Here is a 22,283-nt window from a genome sequence, read left to right on the forward strand (position 1 = left end):
GACAACATATAATGTGTTCATTCATAGAAAATAACCTGGTTTGCTGCCTAAGTCACTTTGTTTTAAGCATGCCTAATGACTTTTAGGGGGACACGGGTGGCACTATGAGTTAAACCGCAGAGCCTAGGACTTGCCGATCAGAAGGTTGGCAGTTTGAATCCCCACAATGGGGTGAGCTCCTGTTGCTCGGTCCCAGCTCCTGCCAACCTAGCAGTTCGAAAGCACGTCAAAGTGCAAGTAGATAAATAGGTACCGCTCCAGCGGGAAGGTAAACGGCGTTTCCATGTGCTGCTCTGGTTCGCCAGAAGCGGCTTAGTCATGCTGGCCACATGACCCGGAAGCTGTACGCCAGCTCCCTCGGCCAATAAAGCGAGATGAGCGCTGCAAACCCAGAGTCGGCCACGATTGGACCTAATGGTCAGGGGTCCCTTTACCTTTTTAATGACTTTTTACTTATATTCAATTATCTTACCTGTTGGTTGTGAGAATATGAAAACATCCCCTTAGTTATGTGTGAAAAGAGAGCAGTTAAGGAAATCAAGGGGAAACCTGTGAGTATAGTTTGAAGTTTATCTCAGAAAAGAGTTTTCTTTGTATCCTTTTCAGATGTTTTTTGGCTCCAAAGCACCAAGAATCCAAAAGAGAACTTCCTATCAGCCAGCTCTCCCTGTTATGTGGTTTTCTTCTACAGCTCCCTACCTTTCAGCCACACATCCTGCAATCTTCAGGGGGATTTCCACAGAGGTAATAATCACTGGATAGTTGGGAAAAGGATGCCTTTTGAATTCTATTATGGAAATTAATCTTCGTTCCATTCATTTGGCAGGACAGCCGATCCACCAAAAACAGCTTGTGAAAGACAAGTTGGTAACTTTCTTTGGCTGCCAGAAATCCATATTGAGTCTCAAGTGGGTCAAGAAGAAGATGGCTTATTCCAAATAAAATAGCAAAACAATTTTAGACTTAAACACAGTAAATCTGTAGAATCAGTAAGAGTGTGGGTTGAGGGAAGCTACTTTCCTTCAGGAAGTGGGTTAGCTGACGCATGGGGTGTGAAGGTAACACACACTATTAAGGAAATCTCATCTTAATGGAGAAAGACAATTCCAAGTTGGACAGAGATGTTAAATACTAGTGGTTTTGTGAGCTTTCCATGGACAATCCATTTATTTCAGATATCCCTGCCTGCTGTGCTTCAAAATATGCTGTGATTTTCATGAACTGGTTTTCACTTTACTTACACCCTTTTACTTTTTCATTAAATTTAATGTTATTTTGTTCCACTCAACCTCCCTTCTCTGTTGTCCACAAGTTCTGGGGAAGAAAGCTATTCTCTTTGTGCTGAATGCCTATAATCTTAATGCCAAATGGTGGGTGAGCAATTAATTTCTATAACAAGCATTGCCAGCAAGTATCAACATCTACAAGTATCAACATCTTCTAGATCAGTGGTAGCCAATGTCAGTGCCCTCTAGATGTTTGTACAACTACCATCAAACCCAGTCACCATGGGGTAATGGGAATTGCAGTCCAAACCATGCAGAAGACAATCACATTGTCATGAACTGGCAGGGTAATGGGGAGGAGGAAGGGGATCCTGGTGAGGGATGTAGCTGGGCTTGGAACACACCTGAGCAAGCTGAGGGTGGAGGAAAGATTGATATAGGAAGTACTCATGGGGTGATGAAGGATGGTGAGGGGATGTCAGTCAGTGCACAGGAACCAGAGCAGCAGGACCCATCACCTGAGCTAGAAGGGCCCCTGTCTCTACAAACATGATGGGCTCTGAGGCAGAGGAAGCAGTGGGAGGCGCACTACAGGAGGCTGAGGCAGACAAGGACCCACAGCCCAGCTCCCTAGCTGGCCAGGTGGGGCTCGCTAGCTCTGGGAGGAGGTGTGTGATTCCCCAGCTGGAGTAGGATTGGAGCAGGTGAGGGTCCCATGCTTCATCAAGCCCAGATGCTGCAATCAGCATGCAAGGTGCAAAAGGGAAGCAGAGCTGAGGTGCTGGGTCTGCTTAACTGCCTGTGTTGATGAACCTTGACTTGAATGCTCCTGGACCTCCACGGGACTGTGTTTCAGGTTTGACTCTGGACTGTATCCTGACTGCTGGACTTTGGAAATCAGCCCTGAGTGCTCACTGGAAGGACAGATCATGAAGCTGAGGCTCCAATACTTTGGCCACCTCATGAGAAGAGAAGACTCCCTGGAAAAGACCCTGATGTTGGGAAAGATGGAGGGCACAAGGAGAAGGAGACGACAGAGGACGAGATGCTTGGATAGTGTTCTTGAAGCTACCAGCATGAGTTTGACCAAACTGGGGGAGGCAGTGGAAGACAGGAGCGCCTGGTGTGCTCTGGTCCATGGGGTCATGAAGAGTCGGACACGACTAAACGACTAAACAACAACATGGATTGACCCTGAACCTCATTTCCCAAACTTCAGACTTTGGACTTCACTTGAGGGTGGATTGACCCTCAGACTTGGAACTTTGGGCTGACTTGCTGACAGGTAGGTCAGGGGTTCAGGACATGTATTGACTACTTCTGTTCTTGATGGATTGACATAATATTTTTTTAATGCCCAAATCCTGATAAAGTTATTTGTGCTTTATTACGATTGAAATCAATAGGACACATTACTGAGAAACCAATGACCATTATCCAACTAAATCATTCTCAGAGTAGACTTATTTGGCTTACCTTAAATCCATTGATTTCAATGAATCTCCTCTGGGTTATGACTAATGATGGATGTCACCTGTTGCAATTAATGTCCCATTAACTTTCTTCAAAATGGGCCAAAATAAATGCAAATTACCGGTATTATGATGGTTATTGTTTGTAGTTTTACATATACAGTTACAAAACTTCTCAGGATATACCAGCAAATATAATCTACTAAAATGTTTGAGTACAATACCAGTGGTTTAAATTGGTATTTTGAGTAAACTTGATGTTTTGAGATTGTATGATTTTAAAAATTGATTTTAATTTTCAGCTGTTTTTAGCCACAAAGTACAATTCAGCCAAAGTAAACCACGGTTTAGTCTTACTGTGCCCTTGAAATCAGCAGGACTTAATAATGCTAAACTTTGGCTGAACCATGCTGGTACTTTTTTTAAAAAAAGCTCTACTGTAGCTATTTCCTCCCTGTGCTTTTTTTTTTAAAAAAGAAATCACAAAATGCCCTTTCACATATTTATCCATAAATAACACTGGTCAAAATAAAAATCTTTTAACGTACAAGGGCCCACATCCAGACAAAATTAGTTATGCTTAAGCCCTACCAAAATCAGTGGGACAAATTAGTCACAAGTCAACTAATTTATTTCTGTTGATTTCATTGCCCTTCAATGTTTCCCTACAACTGTTCTCCTCTCCAAGTCCAGGCTCCAAACCACAGAACAAAGTTGGTTGGAACCTCCTTTAACTTTCAGAATTGGAAGTGGGGTTGGGGAAGTCTGATTCAAAAGAGAATTCAAAAGCCACACACTAGTCATGCTGAGTTCAATCCAGAGTTTTCTGACTGGTGGCCATTTCTGATATTTGACTAAGTGACCTCACCATGCAGAAATGTCCAAATTTACTTTAATTTGTACAACGTTGAATTAGGTACACACGTACACATGTGCATATTCATGTACTCTGACTAACAAACACACAGTATTGCAACAGTGATAACAAATGAGATGTCACAAGTGAGACCTTCAACTAACCTTTGCAGTGTGGATTGTTCCTGTTGAGAGTTCCAGCCAGCCAACTTTACTGTCTTCCATGATTCTCCCTTCCCTTCCCTTCCCTTCCCTTCCCTTCCCTTCCCTTCCCTTCCCTTCCCTATTCCATTTTTCTGTGTCCCATCCCCCCAAATGGTCAGGTAACATTCTATGGCCACTGAGCATACTCAGCCCTCAAGGAGTTGTTTTTGGATTCCTTTCTTTAGGGTTAATCCCCCCCCCGCCCCTGGGTCTTTTGTACTTCTGCAAACCTTGGAGATCCCTCAAGCCTGCTGAAACTTTCCTCTTGTGCATTGATGGCACCATTTGGGCCGCAAAAGGATTGATGCTCAGAGAATACATTGGGTATATTTGGAATTGACTTTAAATTTACTGGAGCCCGTTGAGAAGCAGTTGGATGGCTTCCTGTCTGTGCACATAGCAATTTATTAAAAGGGCTGGTCCTTATTCATCATCTCGTCGAAAGTAGTAAGAAGAAATTATTAGGTCATCTAGTCACTCTCTCTGCCAATACCAGATTACTCCCCATACTCCTCACAGTAAATTTTCTAGTGCTGGAGTCAGATTGCTTAGAGATCTCACAAGGCTTATGGTTTTGGCCACTTGATGGTACATCTAATACTAAGAATTTTTCAGAAGTACAAAAATGTTTAAAACAAAACCTATAATGGAAAAGGGCTAAAACTTAACAGAAACTCAGTAGCAATAGCTACTTTGAATTATAATTCTGTAAAATCTGCTAAATTATGTGGAGACAATTTGTGATAAAGCAAATAACCTAGAACTGGCCCTTTTAAAAACAACACAGCACTTTAAAGTCAATAACGGTGTGTAATGGTTCTAGGGGTTGCTCGTGCGTAAGCCGGTGCTTATCTCCCCGGCTGGGTGCAAACACCTGGCTGGGTTGCCTAAGTGAACCTTTTCTGTCTGGACAGCCACTCACCCGTGGCTGACTCAATCGCTGGCAGTGGGCGTTTCTTAAACTTTTTCCAGCAAAGAAGCTCTTTGACGCCTAGTCTCCTCCTACTCTCTCTGTGCAAAAGCCTTCTGCGCAAGGAGGGCGTGGGCAGCAGAGGACCCCTACTCTCCCCTCTGGTCCCCGGCAAGGAGTCCTGGGACCGCCTCGCCGCTTCCCCCAACTGCCCCCCTTCTCCACTGGTGCTACGCTGATTCTCTTCCCCAGAAGATGGGCTGCTTCTCCCGATCCCTGGACGCTCTCTGGAATCCCTCTGGCTTTTGCTCTCTCCCTCCGGCACTGATGGCAGTTCCCTGACACGGTGTTTCTCAAGCTCAGCTGACAATAAGTGGAATGGAGAGGACATTTTTTTAAAAAAAATCCATCCCCTCCTGTCCAGCAACCATCTAGAGAAGATTTAGATACAACTGAATATAATTTTTGACTTTTAACACATTGTTCATTACATGGTTTTTTGTTTTTTTTTTACATATTATGTATTCAATTGTTCTGCTTTTAACTTGGTTTTTTTTTGCCAGCTACCTTGTGAGGGCTTGCACAATTCACAATAATTAGAATTCAATAATTAGAACTTACCACCTCCACCTTTTCTTCCCTTTTCTATTTCTACATTCCTGATTCTCTATTTGCTCTGTTGGTATCCACCTTTTTGCTAAACCACATTTCCCATCTGTTATTACCCATCTCAGATCATTTTCTATTGTGGCTCCTGACATCTGTGACTTCCTTCTGCCCTATATCCCACATTGCTTTCTCTATAAACACCTTCAACAATGCCTCAGATGCCTCAATGGAGGGGGGAAATCTTTGGCTGAACTACAACGCCCATCAGCCTCAGCCTCACCATTAATGGTGGTTAATGGTTAGGTTGAAGGGAGTTGAAGTTTAACTGCAGAGCCAAATGTCCCCTATTCTTGCCTTAAAATGTATATTTTTGTCTTACACACCTTCCATTCTTCCATTTATCTTTTTCGTTTTCCACATGTGCTTGTCCCAGTAACTTCCTGACAGTGAACTATTTTCTGACTCTGACTGGCCCTGCCCACTCATGGTGGTTTTTGGAATCTCCTCCAGGGGAAGGGCTATAAAATAATTCCTGTTTCAGCTGAGATTTTCCTAGGCAGCAATGGACTTTGTAGCTCTGTTCTGGCCTTCATTTCTGACTCTTGGCACAACCCCTGGCTCCCCTCTGAAAGCTACCTATGGGGCAGCAGTTTCAGTTAAGAATAGGGTGATAATGTCCTACCTCACTCAGAAAAAAACTCTGTATCACTTGGTGTGAAGAATTAACCAGGTAAAAGAAGTTAAACCTACTATTTCATTATGTCCTTGGTAAATGAAAATAAGTGGTACTAATGAATCTGGTCACGAAGCATCACTAACTGCCCCCCTTAAGGCCTCCAATGCAAAAGAAATAAGCACCCTACCTAATTAAAGCCATAAATTATTTTATTGTGGATGCTTCTTACAAAAAGGCAATCGTGCTGCTGAATTACTACTCTGAGCAAATGTAAAACTGGGAACCACATGATGGTTTGGAAGGCATGGCCCTTGTTCCTGAGGAAAATGCCATTTATAGAGGGTTTTACTACCTCAGGTTAATGATATTTCACATGACGAAGGCTGTGCTAGGGTGACAATGCAGCCTTTATGTTCACAAAGTGGCCATTTCCTTTCATAACAAATGTGGCATCAGTTGTTAGATTTTCATTTGCCAAAGATACATAAACCAAAGTGGATTTTAATGGTGTGAGTGGGTGGAGGTTGTTTGGATTAAAAAAAGGAGACGGGCAATGAAGTTCAAAGCACTGCTGAGAAGTACAACTTAGCTTTCATGCAACTATAAAGGCAAATAATCCCTTTCACATTTTAGATTTCACTTCTGAGCATTCTTGACTCTTTGAATCACTGCTGTAGTGAAACCTAGCACATTTCTGAATTTCAAAGATGCACAATTCAGTTTGCACATATAGCAGTACCTCAGGTTACAAACACCTCGGGTGACAAACACTTCAGGTTACAGACTCCGCTAACCTGGAAGTAGTACCTCGGGTTAAGAACTTTACCTCAGGATGAGAACAGAAATTGTATGCGGCGGTGCAGAGGCAGTGAGAGGCGCCATTAGCTAAAATGGTACCTCAGGTTAAGAACAGTTTCAGGTTAAGAATGGACCTCCAGAACGAATTAAGTTCATAACCAGAGGTACCACTGTACAATGCCGAACAGGTTGATTCTGCACTGCAGTGGATTCTATGGTCTGCAACCATAAGAGGCTGGGTGCCACAGAAAATGTCTGAGTAATTTCAACAGAATCCAAGCACCATTAGTTTTCTGTGGACTGGTACTACCTACCAAGCTGGTAGGTAGTATTGAACTGTGCAAAGCCCTTTACTCTGTTTTGCTGATGGGTTTTGCAAATTGTCAAGAGTTCAGTTAACTTACCCTTTTGGATTTGGGAGGGTATATTGCCCTAGGCCAAATATAGTCCCAAGGATTGCTATTTGTCTTCTGTAGCAAGTGGCTGGATGATGCTCTTATCTGAGCTATTTTGTTCCCTGGTTAGCTTTGTGCATTGCACCTGAGCCCAGCTTGGGACTTGGTGGGTTATAGCAGCTAGGATGTGAACTGATGTATGTGACTTGAGATATACAATCTATGAAATGTAGTTTTTCTTTATCAAGGTTCAGGTGGTTGAACTGGCACACTTAATATTTGGATAAATATGGAAAACTGTTTTGTATTCGTCTGTGGAATGTGTGTGAGTCTGGGATGCGGGGTGGGGGGGTAGAGATTTAGTGAATTAGTTCAAGAACTAATTGGTAAAATAATACTTTTGCCTACACATTTGATTTCTTTTCCTAAAGGAAATAAGAATGAGATAAAGGTCAAAATGGAAGATATAATAAAGCAAGATAGATTTTGTCTGACTAGAATTGCATGTTAACAGCACAAAACGTGAATTTGTGGTCAGGCTATTTTGCAACAGATCATAATATTGTCTATTCCAGTGCATGGAAACAGTGCTTTAAAAAGTCATGCTAAATGGCAACAAGGGGTTTACATGGAACTTGAAAACAAAGGAAATTGGAAGTTTCATTGATGATATTGTTGGCTGAGGAATAAAGCTTTATGGCTATCCTAAGTTTGTTTAGGGGTTTTCTCTCTCAGTTTGGAAGTATAATATCAAGTGGCGCACTAGGCCTGGAAATGTAACAGAAAATAAATAGTAAAATTTCCTCTGTGTAGCAATATTGGGATTTTAATGTCTGGGATATTATTCTGTGCATTCTTTTTAATTGAGTTGATAAATGTTTTTCTACTTGGAAGTAGCTGGATACTGAAATGAGTTTCAGTGCCTCTGCAAACCTGCTCCTCAGGTCATATATCATTTTCTAAAGATGAACACACCAGTGTCTATCTGACAAGCTGGAAAAACAAACCAACCTTAACTCAGTGATGGCTTTTAAGGATTTGGGGGGAGAATATATTAATACCCACAACAAGGTCTTACATTATTTTTGTTGAGTGAATAAGTATTTGGGTATGTGATAAAGCTAATGTTTCAACTCCACACACCATTATGCTTCTCAAGTCTTCACTTTTTCATTAAGCTATGGGGCTAACCTATGGAAACTGACATGCATACAATAAATTTCATTTACTCTTGGTTTCAGGTCAAATTCACCTGAGAAGGGCTTTAGTGCAGTAGGGTACATGTATTGTCATTCTTGAAATGAAAGGCTTCTTTCTGGTGAAAATGGAGGTGCTGGTACACATAGATATTGGGGGGGGGAATCATGTGGGTGCCACCACAAAATGGCTGCCATGGGCAGAAACAAAGTGGTGCTGGTACTCTGTACACCAAGGACAAGCAGCTGCACTCACACACAAGCGCAAGATGCAATCAATTCTGCCTTTTGAAGGGCACAGTCATTGTCACAGGACGATCCAGTGACGTCTTTGCTTGTGGCCTTTATTGGTGGACCTGTTTGGGAGTTGAGGCCCCGTTCCCCGCTTTGTGATGAAATAAGACACATGGACAAAAGTATTTTAGGTCAATGGGCTAAAAAAGGCCACAACGTTATTGGTTACAGAATGTGAGTGGTATTGGTTTAGGCATTGGAACCGAACTGACTATACTTGACTCCTGCCCACTTTGCAGGGAGTCACACAAGGGTTAACAACCTATAGGGAGAGCTTGTTGATGTGAATCAACTGGAAACTTTCCCCTAATGTCACTAGAGGGTCGTGCCATGGCCCTAGGCATCGGACAGGAACCATGACCACTGGATTCCTTTAACGGAATACCCTTCCAGGAGATGGGTAGGTGATGGCCACAACCTCCCCTCCCACACACGACGCCATTTCCAATGCCTAACCGCCAAACCTTACAAAGTTGTGACGATTTGCTATGAGGTAGGTGAAGAAACCAAGCAGCTGGAGCCAATCTCCCAAGTGGAAAAAATTCCTTCCAGGCCCCTTGGACAACCAAGGTGACCAACCGAGGTCCATAGCAAGGTCAGGTGCTGAGGCAAAACCTAAAGGGCGGGCGGGCGAGTGATCCGAGGAAGCCTTGTATAAGAAGGAGGAGCCCGTGGGCCTGCGGCCATTTTAAACAGCTAAACCATGCCCGCCAGCAAGCCGGATTGGCTGGCTGGAGTGTGTGACGCAGGCCCAGGACTCCAGAGATGCAGGGGGGCCTGACCACGCCCCCCTGCGGACCTGGAAAGCGATTCCCGCTCACAACTCCTCACCTTTGGGAAGAGGAGAGGCTTTCTGTTCTTCTGATTAGGCATCAAAGGACTGGGAGTGGGAGAAAGTGCAGAACAACATAATTTTGTTGCCATCCAGTTCATGATGCTGCAAATCTGTTGGATCCAAGATTCAAGGCCAGAACTAGTGCTTCTGATGTTGACTGGATTACAAACCAAGCAGCATGCTTTCAGCTTGATGTTGGAAAGGTACTTTCAGATATTGCAGACTACAAAACATCTTCAGGTACTAGGCCAAGGAATGCAGCCTGGGATTCTGCCAAGCATATCCCCCCTTCAACATATTGGTTGGGCCTTTTCACAACCCAGTCCCCATCTTCTCTTGCTTCTTACCATTTTCATATTCCTCCATCTTCTGCAGAATGTGAAAAAAACTGGTTTGAGTTTGGAAATACTTACACCAAATCAAGACATAAACTGACACATGAAAGGGTAGAAGCTTGTTTCAATCTGGGCAACTTTTCAGTTTCTAGAAGCCCATGATAAATTTGATGACAAATATGAAGAAACAGAAATGGATAGTGATAGCTTAGAAAAAGAGACTGATTCAATTTCAGGTAGTGTTCGTTGAGTTTTGTTCCCCTTCTCCTCCTTTTTTGGCTCTCTTTATTTGCTTGATGATATTGAGGACTGTAGAAAACACAATACTTTTTTAGAATAAATAATTTGCTTAATATAATGCTGATCGTTTGTTTTCATCTGCTTGTAAACTGCAAAACCAAAATGATGCTAGGTTCGCCAGCATGTAACTTCATTCGTAACAAAAACTTAAAATAAATTTCAGTTTGCAATTATTGTCTGAATAAATTGTACATTAAATACGTCATATGTAAGAATTCTATGACTATAAACCAAGTTATACATGATGCATTTTATGTTCTCAAAGGAACAAAGTGACTTTCAATATGTAAAAAGTACTTAAAAAGCAACTTAAAAATCTGTGGTTTTTTCCCCCTAGAACACCCCCTCCAGAAAAATCCATCTTTTCCCCCAGTGGGTTGACTCAATATACATCAGCTTCCTGTTGAGAATTTGCCCCACAGAAGACAGGAAGGTAGGTTGTAATAAGATAAGAAGCATAGCACTTGTATCCTGTGGTATGTTGGTAGAAGCGCACTCTCCAAGCCTGGTGCTGCAAACCTAATATTTGCATATAAAAAATGAACTGGTTAAATTGTCATACTTCACCCAGATAATCCTGAAAATTGTAGTTTTATAAGAGAATGACACCCCCTCCCTTACTTTCCTCCCTAACTTCCCATTATTCCCATTCTCTTTGCACCATTTAAACATTTGGAGTAGAGGACATGCTTTGTTATCTAAGCTGATGAAAGACTTAAGATATGCTGAATGAATATGAATTTCTTCCTCAAAAAAGCTGAAACTGAGACAGTTTCATTGCCTGCTTATTCCATTTAATAATAAGAAGCCTTGGTGGTTTCCTCTGGAGTGTGTATATTGGCTCTCAGATCTGTCAGGCATATTTCACAGAGTATTGTGGGATAAAGTGGACTCTTTGGTCACTTCTGGATTAAAGAGAAGATGTCTTGGCTGTATTTATTTGGTACCACAAGCTTGTTGGAAGAATATCGTCAGGCTGCTTTGTGAATGGCTAATGCTACTTTACTTTCATGGCATTCCAAAGTAATGAAAAGTTTCTTGATGCTTGTTTTGCTGCAATAAATCAATAAATCAATATTGATATTTCAGTGAAACATACTAGTAAATTGATATAATATCAGAAAATCTGAATGCGATCTTGAAACTTGTCAAATACTGTAATGTAATATTAGAATATTGTTACATGGATGTTTCAACAGGCATTTCCAGTTATGTTTACAGTTCATGTGGTTGCTTGCCTTTTTAACACTTGGAGCAAAAGAAGCAAAATGTAATTTAAAACTAAACCTTAACAAAATCTGGATTGGGGTGTGTTGCATGAAGAAACATAGAATCACAGAGTTGGAAGGGACTCCAATGGTCATTCCTGTAATGCAGGAATCTCAACTAAACATCCATGGCAATTTTGCTTTTAACTGTGCTCTGGTTACATGCCTACAATTCCTTCTTACACGTAAAAATTCTTCATCAGTCCATCTTTGCTGTATCTTATTTCCTTCTCCTATATCTCCATATTGGTTCCAGTGGAAGTGTCTGTCCTGACTCATATGAAAGCAGCTTGGGGAGGTCACCAGAACTAAAGTGGAGGAAGGTTTTAACTGTGCATGCTTCCCATGAAACAGAGTCCTGATCCTGAACAGCCTATCATCCACTGTTGTTATATAGCAGTGGGCAGGGACTAGGCACATTAGGCAGCTCATGGGTTCCCCAAGAGATGGTAGGACCATATAAGCTTATGGGGAACATGAAATTAGGCCTTGCATGGGCAGAAACGTCCATGATCTATAAATAACTCTTTGTCCTCGGCTTGTTGGATGCATAGTTCCTGCTCTATATCTTGTCTGCTCTCTAGGTTAGTGTACAATCTATACTTTTGGACTACAACTCCCACTGTCCCTGAACATTCGCTTCACTGAAAATGAATGATGAGAGCTGTAATCTGGGAACCTAAGATTGAAAAACAGGGCTCAAGGATGTCTACGGTCCACCATAATAGCATGCTGGACTTTTTAGTCTGATCCCTCTGATTCAGCAGAAGTCCTAGAATAATTTTTAATCAGTTATGCAACCCACTGACTACTATCTCGTAGTAGACTGTTTGGCTCCTAAACAACAATATTACACATGGATTTAGCATCAAGCGTTTTTGCTCTTAAACATTTGAAAGTTGTGTGGCATTTCTGCTCAGATTAAGTCAGGATAAATGTGTGCCTCATTGTAATGAATCAGTGCTCAAACGTCTGTGTGAAAGGTTCACATGATTTTTTGTGTGCACAGCCAAGATTGTTCCCAGACCCACTCATTTTGATTATGACTCTATACCCACCTTTCAGCATGAATGATTTATAATATAAGAACTCCAGCCATGTTGCCTTTAAACCAGAGAGGCCCTGCATGATTGATTTCCATTTGCTCTTAAGGCCCTACAACCAAGCATGCTAAAGTGAACTATGCCACTAGGAAGCTGAAATTTTATGCATGCAACATCAGAATGGTTATGGGAATAAAAAGGTAGGAGATAAACATTTTTTATTAACTAGCTGGAGGGCCTCAGACTTCTAAGTCTTGGTTGAAAGAAAAAGGAAATTCTCCCCTGATTGCTTATTCAACTTCCAAGCATCAACAAAAAGTGCCTTGTAATTTTTTATTACACTTCATTACAGACATGGCAGGACATTAAAATGTCCTAACCACTACAGTTTCTGGACAATCAGTATAGTTCAACATGTTGAAAACTTTAAAGCATGAACAATTAGCTTTAAATTATTTGAAAAATTCAAAATAAAAGCATGCCATTCGTAATTGAATTAGGGGCACAATGCAGATGAAGCTCAGCTCTTGCAAATCCCATGGATTTAATTCTGAGGGTTAAGTGTGTGTATTTAAAACATCCTTTAGTGAAGTCAATGGCCATGCAACCTGACCCTATCCAGGGTTAGACACGCAAAAGCCCATTGAAATTAATGGGCTTAAGCATCCCTAACTCTGAACAGAATCTACCCTTTAAAATGCTTAACTTGGGTTGGGTCATGCCCTAGGCATTTAAGTACATTGATCATTTGCCTTGGTAGAATATATACTGGATAGTTCAACAAGCCAAGTTGAGTACTTTGTAGAGACTTGAACATATTTCCCCCCCAAACATGTCAGCTTTTTAGGGGCCAAACTAGATATGGTATTAGACTGGCTGTGTAATGTTTTATTGTCATTGATAGTCAGCTATTTTAAGGTTATAGACAGATTGCATCTGGATTCCAAATCTGTCCTCTTAGAAATCCAGTATTCCCTATGGACATTGTTCATGTCCCAGTGATTTGTATGGGGTTTTGGCTCTTTGTTGTTTTTGGTAGAGAAAGACAGGAGAATGGCAGGAGTGCCCCATTGGGTCTGGTTAGAGAGAGGAGAATGGAAGAGGAAAAAGAGGACGAATGTGTCAGGTGGTGAGGTGGTTGCTCATGAGTAACCAGGCAGGACTCCGACCTTTAACAGGTTTTTATTTGTCCAACCAATTACAGTGCAGAACCAGAAAGTTCATGTCCATCTTAGTCACTTGCAGATTCCGGGAGTGGCCCCTTCTGGTTTCTCCCCCAACGTAAGAACTTAGACACCCCAAATCTCCGCGTTCCCTCCTTACGTTTCATCCCTCTGTGTAAGCTGGGTGACGGAAACGCCATGCCTGCCTCCTGGCCAGCTGGGCTAGGTGAGGCGCTTGGGCTCTCAGTAGCATCTTTGAGCCCTCCCCTTGCTTGGCTGCCCCCTTCCCACTCTGCTCCACTGGAGGTGTGGCTTTCTCCACCGCTGGACGAGGCACTGCTCCTCAGGAGCGCCGGAGGCTCTCTGTATCCCCCTGGCTTTCTCCCCTGTTCCAATGGCAGTCCCCTGACAGAATGGTTTCATGGTGTGGAAGTAACATCTCACTACACGTTTCAAGTTAATAAGCATGTGGATCAGGCTGATATGGTAGACATTTTTACTTGTATTTTGGTGAGGCTATTTTTGTTGGGACCGTGGCAGAAAGAAGAAAACTTAACCTCCCCTTCCACACCTATATGCCCCTGCAGACTCCTTTAGACTCCACTTTGCAGCCAGCAATACAACAAAATAGGTACATCAATTTCCTTCAAGCTTTCAGTGTCATGTGCTGTGTTGTCCCAAGTGTCTCAGCTTTGATGTCTGGATGCACCTAGTGCCCCCCCCCCATTTTTATCCCCAAAGAGCCACTAGCAGATTAGACCATACTGGTCTGATTCAGTGTAAAGCAGATTCCTGTCTTCCTAAATCATCTGTATCTTTCCTCAAAAGACAGCCCATTCCTCCTGGCACCTTGCTCTTGATAAGCTCCTCTCATGGCAGAAGGAATAAGTGGCTCTGCCTTGGATTTAAAATTGTAGGAATTGGCCCTCTAATGCCATCAACTCCTTATGTGTAACCTCTGGTGTGAAATAAAGAATAAATTGCTTGTAAAATGTGCCCTTGAGTCACAAGCTTGCCGACTCATTGCCTAGCCTAGAGTGATTGTCTTCTTATTTTGACTACACAGCATCTCCATCTGACAAGGATTATGTAGAAAAAAACAGAAATTTCAAGGTTACCTGCCAATGTCTCCTGCTAAAATGACTCTTTAATAAAAAGACTTTGGCTGGATTTATTTTTTTTAAAAAACCAAGCCTGATTAGGTAGCAATTTTGGTGGAAAACAGCTGGCAAGTAAATGGAGAATCCTTGAGATCAATATCAACTTGGAAATGGAGGATGCCATCAATTTTACTGAATGGTGGGAGTCTTGGAACCTCCAAGAAAAGAAAGATGGATTATGGTGAAAATAAACCAACTTGGGGGGAAATCATAAAAGTGTCAAGAGCAGGGCTTGATCAAAAACATACTGAGAGAGTACTGGCAAAGGAAAGGCATAACAAGAGATGCAGTGTCTAACAACTATTCCACACAGGGAACATTTAGGGTTTCCACAGACAGTGAGGAATTGCAACAAATTACTGACATCACATAGAAACAGAGGGAAAGCAACCTAAGGTTGAGTGAGTTAGTTCATGCTGACCAGTGCAGAAAGTCCTCAGCTCCATGCCTGCTCGAGGCTAGAGTTTGTTACCACTGGTGAGAAAATCATCAGCAGTTGCTTTCTGTCATGCAACTCCCATATTCACCCCAGTGATGCTTCTCTTTGCCAGAAAAGGCCTCCAGTGCAGCATCTATTTGCCTCCTTAATCACACATACACATGGACATATGTGTATGCATGCTAGGATGGTGTTCAACTTTGTGGAGGATAAGTCAATCAGTGGTTACTAGTCATGATAGTTATGCAGTTGCTGGAGAGTGGGATACTGCCTTGTTTATGGGTTTCCTGAGGCATCTGTTTGGCTGCTCTGTGAAGTGGATGCTGTGCTTAGTTGGACATTTGGTACAATTCTAAGACTCTTCTAAGGTTCTTACCATAATCAACAGATTGGCAGGAGATGCATAGACACAATCCAGCTGCATTCCTGCTCCCTCAACCCATAGACTTTACATGAGTTCTGGTGCAAATAGCATTTCCTTACCCTGACAGTGCAGGGGAATGTATTGAAGCTAGTGGCTGGAGGAAAGGTAGTTTGCTTAATTTTTTTGCATTTAATACAACACAGTTAATGAAGAAAGCATGCTTCCATGCATGGATTGTTGTCTGTGAATTGAAAAGAAAATGTGAAAGTGCCACTGAGCAAATTCATATCTAAATTTCAACTTGGCAGAAGCTAAGCAGGGGAAAGATATGAAACAGAAAAAGGAGATGAATGGGTAAACATAGGATGACAAAGGGAAAACCATCCTATGATGACTGATACATTGAATTAAAAAAAATATCCAATGTTTAAAAGACAATACTGGAATACAGCTTTACTGCTGTGGTGAAACACACATGATCCCTTTAGTTTATTTCCCCCCTTAGTTATTGAATTTATATTGTGTGTGGCTTCAACAAACCCTCAATGCTCTAACACCAAAGAGAATTGGAATTTGAAACTGGATCTAAATGTTTCATCTGTCCTGTCTGCAGTGAGATTTGCGCCAAAATACCAGACCCAGGCATGCTGAAGAACAATGATGTTCAAAATTCAGAATCTGTATTTTCCCAGGGTCATGGGTATGAGCTGATATCGTGAGCATGATCTGATATCTTGTGCATGATCTGATATCTTGTGTTGGCTCTGTCAAGGTGAATAATTGGGGATGCATGCATTTTATATGTCACTCAAACCTTTCTCTCTCCCTTTAAATCAGATGCAGCCTTCTAATGTTTCAGACTTATTTTTGAGCAATGAATCAATTTTCCTCAATATGCTGCACTGAGATTCTTCTCTAACTTCACATTTGTTTAATGTTGTTAATTAAAGATGAATTATCCATGGTTATATTAACTTGAACTAATGTGCTTTTTTGTAATTATTAGATTTTGTGTAGGAGTATTAGAGCTTTAACAGATATCTAAAACATAGACACAATGGCCATTATTAAGTACTCTGTGTTCTTTTGACATTGTGATAATACTCTCATTAACTTGGGTGAAATGAAGCCTGCATTTTTAAGAAGCTCAAAGGATACATTTTCCATGGCTAACTTTTAGAACAAAAAAACTTTATGTGTTATATCTTAATCTATATATGGTAGTTCTTTTTCCCAATATGCGGTGATAGCCACTCGCTTTGATTACTTTAAAAGACAAATTATTGGAGGTTAAGGTTATCAAGGGCTACTAGTCCAAAAATTTATAAGAAACCTTCAGGTTCCATGTCCAATTCCATACATATGACAAAAATGGTAGGCTTGTTTTGGCAAGATCATGGAGCAATCTTTGACCAGCCATCTATTAGATAACTCTCAGTGTGCTGTGCACCTACGAATAACACTCAGCACTAAAGTTACATTAACTAGAACTGCCCTTTTGCAATTCAACACTGACAAAGAAATAAAGCAGGTAAAATTATTTCATTGGAACTGGAGGTATGCAAGGTTTTACCATAAACCACAACAGAAGGAAAAATGAAGTTTATGGATTCTGTGTTTTTATAAAAAACCATGAAGATTTCTTTGCAATATAAAGCTTTAGCCAATTCTGCACTCATCCAAGTTGCATACTGAAAATGTAGTGTACAGCCACTGCGTATCTGTCATGTAACACATACATGCCTAAGAACGGGAGAAGCTATGTGAACTCAATTATATATCAAGGTTTTCACAATAGTGGGATGGCGAGCTGAGGAATCTGGTAGTGGGGCCCAACTACTTTCTTCTTTGTACCACTGCTGGTCTACTCTCTCTGCTGTGCTTCAGTGCCACAAATTCTCTGCTTCCACCATCTGAGGCAGTAATGCTTCTGAATATCAGTGGCTGGGTCCTGCTTGCTGGTTTCCTACTGGCATCTGGTTGTCTTTCAAACTAAAGATGGTAAAAAGATAACCTCCATGCCCTAGTATAACTTGCTTGTGATATTCTCCTCAGTTTCAAAATATGTTTGCCAGGATTGCTGTTCAATAAACATAAGCCCAAAGTGCATTTGTGGTGAACAGACATAGTTGGTCAGCTCTCTGACCCAAGAAAGAGGCTCTGATCCATGTCATCCAGCAACTGCTTCATTTTAGTTCTGTTTACAGAACCAAACATCTCATGCATTCTGTTGCATTCTGAGTGTCTGAAACAGGATGTTACATTATCATTTACAGGAACAATATGGGATGAGGAGAAATTCCAGGCTGGCTTTTTCAGTGGATGTTTGAAATGGCTTCCAGATATGTCACTTGAAACACAAAATGACAAATTCTCTTATTATTTATACATGCTGTTGTGAAGAAAATTTTGTCCATAATTCACTCTTTGGAGTAGTTGGGAGTGAAACATGGAATATATCAGCTTGAACCAATCATTTATGGTTTTGGGTGGGAGGCCCTCATTGTTTCAAGAAGAGATGGATCTTCTGGTTAGAACTACTGGCAGAAGGATTTAAAGATACTGGATCTCTGGAGAAAGTACGCCCAAAGATGAATTCCAGCTACCATAGAATAAAATGTCACCCTCTTGCTTTCACTGATCTTAATCCTGTCTGGATTCTATTGTTCTTGAAAAGGGCTGCTGATGAGGAAAGTCTCTGTTGCAGACATGCCAACAAGTCTTCCAAAAGTCCTCAGAGCAAAAGGGAGAAAAAATGGTCCAGATTATAGCATTATGAATGTCTTGGAGCATCTTTGTAGGACTACTTTAAACACCCACCCACCATGCTCATGTATGTCTGCTTGGCATCATCCAGAGAAGCATTTGGCATGTCACATTTTGACAACAGAGAATTTAAGCATTGTTTAGCAGGTCAACATAATGCAGACCAAGTTTGGCTAGTTTGAGCAGGTTGTATTTCAAACAACCATAAATAATACTGACCCACATGTTTGGGATCTCTCTCTCTCTCTCTCTGGCCACATTCTCTTCCTAAACTGACTTTTCCCAGTTTTGTCTGAAGTGATACTATTGGATAGCAGAACAGGAAGGCGCAGGGTGTAAGATGGTGTCTGGAGAACTGGCCACATTGCACTTAGGAGAGAGCGACACAAACTTGCACAGGGAAAGTCAGTGGTGTACTAGCGCATCATATTAGTGTCTGTGTCAATGGTACATTGTATTGATCAGTTATAATACTATTTTATTGATTGTTAAAAGAAACTAATGGAAACAGATCAAAGGACTGGAGGAGCCAGTACAGGGAATGATGACATACAGTATCTTCTTAGAAAGATGGGAACCTGGGGCCCTCCAGATGTTGTTGGACTAAACCTCCCATCTTCCCTAGACAGCATGGCCAATAATCAAGGATAATGGGAGTTACATTTCAAAAGGTTCCCCTTGTTAATTCTGGCGGCACCTCTTTGCAATCTCGACTGCTAAAACGACTCAATGTGTGAGTTGTACAAAGGAGTGAGTTGTACAAAAGTTCTTGACTTGTAGTCTGAACCAAGGGCCTATTATTATAATGGTTTTTGAGTCTCTGATCTTGGCTTGGGGCTCTACCTTATGTTCTCTGACCCTATGTTGGCAATCTTTTGGCAACCACTTAATGGCAGTCACCAACAAGGCAGCAACTTATAATACAGACTCCTAGGGAGTGAGGCAGAGCAGGTAGACTGTATGAAATCCCTTGGCAGAAAGTCAACCTCCCGAAGCCAAATCATCAGTTTGGTTTAATGTGAATTTCACATGCGATAGATAAAACAAACCATCAGTTTATAGTTAGTTTGTTTGCATTCATGTATGTATCTTGCTTTAAAGAGAGTATAGTATTAAAACTATATATTAGGCAAAAGCATGGGGGAAAATTTCTTTCCAATATATAGAGCACACATGATTATTAGCCCGGTGAATTTTATGTCATCCAACCTCTAGTCAAAACCCCATTTTTAATGTCATCAACCTTGCATGAACAACTGGCCTTTTAAAATCCAAGATGTTTTCTGCTTTCATACATCATTACTGATAACAGGCAGATAATGGAAACCATGTCCTAATTCCCAATACATTGTTTTTCATTTGAACTATAAATAGGAAATAGTAAACAGAACAATACCAAATCAAATTTATAAACTTAAAGAATCCTGCAGTGCAGAATTACAAGGCAAATATAAAATGTTTTGTCTTCCCAGTCTGCTGAACCAAAGCGAAATAATGAATGCTACAACATTCAAACTGTGTTATTCCCAAAGCACATTTTGTGATTGCAAAGTAAAAGAAGTGGCAGAATTATGTTGTTATTATTTCATCCTTTGATTTTCCACATTCCTTTTTTGTGCTTTTCTGGTTCTATAATTACATGTTTGCAATATTCATTAGCACTAACTTTAACATTATTAAAGTCTAGAGAGAGCCACATTCACCTTTCTGCAGCAGCAAAAGCAGCGCAACATAGTTGGATATCACTAGTGTCAGCACTTACATGTAATAGCCAACTGGTACTGCTCATCTTTTAAGGAAATTAGGATAAATAGGAATTGAAGCATCCCAGAAAAGAATCACCTGTGGTCCTCCATCAGGGAAGGGCTGCAGCTCAATGATAGAGCATCTGCTTTGCTTACAGAAGGTCCTAGGTTGAATCCCTGGCATCTCCAGGTAGGAATGAGAGGCACTTCTGTCTGAAATACCTGAGAGTCATTGCCATACAGTGTAAATGATACTGATCAAGGGGGACCCAATGGTCTGACTCAGTTATAAGGAAGCTTCCTAAGTGTATGAATAAGTTTCCACATTTGATGTACTTTAGCTTTTTCTTTTCATGTTTTATTGTTTTTAGTTTTTCAAAAAGCATTTTCAGTTCAGCTAGCATAAAAATATCCGAGTATCAGGAACAACAGATATCAATATTATTTTTTAAATGTAGCTCTTGGCAGGTAGATATGCAAGTTATCCTATTGCAGGAATAGCTTGCTCGTCAAACCAATGGGGAAATGTGCAATATTGATTTTGAACGAGGCAGAGAAACATGAAAGGAAGGAAGCACACACACCCTGCACACTTAGGATCATGGCTGAGACAAACCTCACTTGCTTCTTCACTAGTTCCTGCTGGGGTAGCAAAAATGGCACCCAGGTGGTGTTGGACTCTGGTTCAGGTTGGTGGGACTTGGTGTCCCTAGCCTACATTTATGTCCAAGCTACATTGAAAAAGTGCAGCTTCTCAGGATTGCCACGACTGAATAATTTCCCTTCTTTTCTATTCCTGCCTCTTCCACACTTTGGGCTCCCTCCCCCCTTAATGTACAGGTGCAGCCACAATGTTGTGACTGTATGTAAGGATTGCCAGAGAGCAGCATGGGACTGAGCCCCAACTTCCTTGCTTCAGTGTGATGGCTTGTTGTTGGGTGGGTCACTCAAATGCTTTAAGCTATGCCCAAGTAGCAAGTTGTTCAGACTGAGAAACCAGGCTTGCTTTGGTTGCTTTATAGGGCCACATATTATGCCATAAAAAAGCAAAGGCAGCTATGTTGTCCTATGAGAAAAAAACAACCACGGCCAAAATCCATATACAGTGGTACCAAGGCGTGGCTTCCAATTGGCTTTCTGCACTCAAGCGGAAGCCGCGTTGGACATTCGGCTTCCGAAAGACGTTTGCAAACCGGAACACTTACTTCTGGGTTTGCGGCATTCAGGAGCTGATTTGTTCAGGAATCAAGCCATTCAGGGACCAAAGTACCACTGTATGGTCAATACTTTTATGAGGTCAACCAAAATATCACAAAGCAGTCTGCAAGCTTTTAAGTTCTCCAGAACTCTGTATCTAGCAGAGTGATGGGGGAATTCTTTCTGAGTGGTGGGTGTTGATGTTGAAGCCATGGAGTCTGCATCTGGTGACAGTCTTAACTTGGAATCAGGGAAGAGGTAGCAGACATTTAAATGAGATTCTTTTGGATGCTGTGCTGGTAGGAATGGACACATTTATCCATTTAGGCTCTCTGTTTCTCATTTTTTCAATCTAACATTTAATTGTTCCCATTTTCACATCTGCTATCATTTTTTTATTTAAAAAATGCATGAAAATTCATAATATGATTTGGATGCATTTAACCCAATATGCACATATTTGCAAGCAATTTCCCCTAATATGCATTTTGGACACACTTGTGCCTAATATATGCTTTTGGCATGCACTTTGGGGTTGGATAAGCACAAAATGTGAAGAAGTGCAGATTTTTAAAATAGAAGATTTTATTAAATCTGTAGAAAAGTAACATTGATCAATTCCAACAAAGCCTGCAGAATGTTACATGCTTTTTTGAATCACACATAAGAAGGGGGAGAAGAATGAGTGTTGAGCCTACTGAGCAGAGGTGGGGATCCTGATTTCTAAACTTTGTTTGACATTGCAGTACAGATTACTGGTGTGGATGAAATTTAGCATGGCATGGTACTGCATATAGGTACTGCAGTGTGAGAGGAACATTAGAGAATGAGACAGAAGCACTAGTAACAGACTAAGCCCCCACTTTTGAATGCAGCCTAAGTCCCCCATGTAGGTTTCCAAGAAGCAATATCACAGTAAAGGACACATTCCAGACAGGGCAAAGCAACTGAAGACAGACTGGAACAGGGTTAGTGAGGAGTGTCCTGGGGAGAGGAGATGTGGGGTAAAGGGCAGCTCAGGGGGCTGGATAGG

General features: G+C 41.3%; 1 long non-coding RNA gene across 1 annotated transcript in view; it reads left to right on the forward strand.

Annotated features, from left to right (window-relative positions):
• The first annotated feature begins 668 nt into the window (after positions 1 to 668).
• The window catches only part of LOC308594801, an 82,350-nt gene continuing 60,735 nt past the window's right edge, over positions 669 to 22,283 (forward strand). Inside the window, exons 1-2 of the long non-coding RNA XR_014011626.1 lie at positions 669 to 744; positions 10,443 to 10,538. This is a non-coding gene — a long non-coding RNA (uncharacterized lncRNA). The remainder of the gene's footprint in view (positions 745 to 10,442; positions 10,539 to 22,283) is intronic.

The sequence above is a fragment of the Podarcis bocagei genome (genome assembly GCF_964188305.1).
Source record: "Podarcis bocagei genome assembly, chromosome: 9".
Classification (NCBI taxonomy): Eukaryota; Metazoa; Chordata; class Lepidosauria; order Squamata; family Lacertidae; genus Podarcis; species Podarcis bocagei.